Consider the following 2,500-nt stretch of genomic DNA (forward strand, 5'->3'; position numbering starts at 1 on the left):
ACGCGTCGCTTGTCACACGTCTATCATATCATCATCACCCTCATATCTCTCGTATGTGCGGTGTTGGTGTGTGTTAGCTCTACTAGCTAGCTCCCTGGTTGATCCTGCCAGTAGTTATATGCTTGTCTCAAAGATTAAGCCATGCATGTCTCAGTGCAAGCCGTATTAAGGCGATACCGCGAATGGCTCAATATATCAGTTTTGGTTCCTTAGATCTTACCTCGGTTACTTGGATAACTGTGGTAATTCTAGAGCTAATACATGCAATCAGAACTCTGACCAGTGATGGGATGAGTGCTTTTATTAGATCAAAACCAATCGACGGAGGGCCTCGCGTCCGAAGTCGTTAATTTTGATGAATCTGGATAACTTTTGCCGATCGCATGGTCCAGCACCGGCGACGCATCTTTCAAATGTCTGCCTTATCAACTTTCGATGGTAGTTTCTGCGACTACCATGGTTGTCACGGGTAACGGGGAATCAGGGTTCGATTCCGGAGAGGGAGCCTGAGAAACGGCTACCACATCCAAGGAAGGCAGCAGGCGCGCAAATTACCCACTCCCGGCACGGGGAGGTAGTGACGAAAAATAACGATACGGGACTCTTACGAGGCCTCGTAATCGGAATGAGTACACTTTAAATATTTTAACGAGGAACAATTGGAGGGCAAGTCTGGTGCCAGCAGCCGCGGTAACTCCAGCTCCAATAGCGTATACTAAAATTGTTGCGGTTAAAAAGCTCGTAGTTGCATTTGTGCGCCGCGCTGTCGGTGCACCGCATCCGCGGTGATACTGACACGTCTGCGGAGCATATCGTCGGTGAGCCGTCGGTAAAACGGCGGTTCAATATCAAAATCCTATCGCGGTGCTCTTCGGTGAGTGTCGAGATGGGCCGACAATTTTACTTTGAACAAATTAGAGTGCTCAAAGCGGGCTCAAAATGCTGCTTGAATATTTCGTGCATGGAATAATAGAATATGATCTCGGTTCTATTTTGTTGGTTTTCAGAACTCCGAGGTAATGATTAATAGGGATAACTGGGGGCATTCGTATTGCGACGTTAGAGGTGAAATTCTTGGATCGTCGCAAGACGAACATCAGCGAAAGCATTTGCCAAAGGTGTTTTCATCAATCAAGAACGAAAGTTAGAGGTTCGAAGGCGATTAGATACCGCCCTAGTTCTAACCGTAAATATGTCATCTAGCGATCCGCCGACGTTACTACGATGGCTCGGCGGGCAGCTTCCGGGAAACCAAAGATTTTGGACTCCGGGGGGAGTATGGTTGCAAAGCTGAAACTTAAAGGAATTGACGGAAGGGCACCACCAGGAGTGGAGCCTGCGGCTTAATTTGACTCAACACGGGAAATCTCACCAGGCCCGGACACCGGAAGGATTGACAGATTAACAGCTCTTTCTTGATTCGGTGGGTGGTGGTGCATGGCCGTTCTTAGTTGGTGGAGCGATTTGTCTGGTTAATTCCGGTAACGAACGAGACTCTAGCCTGCTAAATAGGCGTCGTCATTTAGGTGTGCGCCGCTCCGGTGGCGCAACTCACTGGCGACGTATTAAAATTCTTCTTAGAGGGACCGGCGGCTTCGAGCCGCACGAGATTGAGCAATAACAGGTCTGTGATGCCCTTAGATGTCCTGGGCCGCACGCGCGCTACACTGAAGGAATCAGCATGTTCTCCCTGGCCTAGAGGCCCGGGCAACCCGTTGAAACTCCTTCGTGCTGGGGATTGGGGTTTGCAATTATCCCCCATAAACGAGGAATTCCTAGTAAGCGCGAGTCATAAGCTCGCGTTGATTACGTCCCTGCCCTTTGTACACACCGCCCGTCGCTACTACCGATTGAATGATTTAGTGAGGTCTTCGGACCGACACGCGGTGGCTTCACGGCCGTCGGCGTTGCTGGGAAGTTGACCAAACTTGATCATTTAGAGGAAGTAAAAGTCGTAACAAGGTTTCCGTAGGGGAACCTGCGGAAGGATCATTAACGTGTGTGTATGTGTGCGAGACGCGTGATATGTTCACGAACGTTGTTGCGCCGCTGTTGCTGTTGCTGTTGTTGCTGTTGCGACGACGACGACGACGACGACGACGACGACTTCGTACATACCGTGTTTACACATATATATATGTAATACATCCATAATGATATATATATACGACATATATACATATATATGTACGTACGCGCGCGCGCTGCTGTTCGTATCTAATGCGGACGAGCGCGCGCGCGTGTGCGTGCGTGTGTGTGTGCGTGTTTGTATATATGTATAAAAAATAAAATGTGAAATAATTGTCTCTAGCGTCTATTACGCCTAACGGCGCAGCGGCGACGGCGCCGTGGCGGTGGCCGGTGGCGGTGGTGGCATTCGTCGAAAGTGCTACCGCCGCCGCTGCCTCCGCCGCCGTCGAAGCGGCCGGGTGGCGGAAAAACGCCGAGAGACGAGCGCCGACCGGGGCATACCAAACGGAGCGTTCGAAGCGGTGAAAAT

The 2,500-nt window shown here is 50.4% G+C and overlaps 1 non-coding gene across 1 annotated transcript; it reads left to right on the top strand.

Annotated features, from left to right (window-relative positions):
• Window positions 1-91: 91 nt before the first annotated feature.
• Window positions 92-1,995, top strand: LOC137929187 (small subunit ribosomal RNA). Its single transcript, XR_011108755.1, has one exon. It is a non-coding gene; the product is annotated as a small subunit ribosomal RNA (ribosomal RNA).
• The last annotated feature ends 505 nt before the right edge of the window (window positions 1,996-2,500 follow it).

The sequence above is a fragment of the Battus philenor genome, unplaced genomic scaffold, assembly GCF_028537555.1.
Source record: "Battus philenor isolate CCGP_79_NKW_IND1 unplaced genomic scaffold, ilBatPhil1.0.hap1 SCAF_44, whole genome shotgun sequence".
NCBI lineage: Eukaryota > Metazoa > Arthropoda > Insecta > Lepidoptera > Papilionidae > Battus > Battus philenor.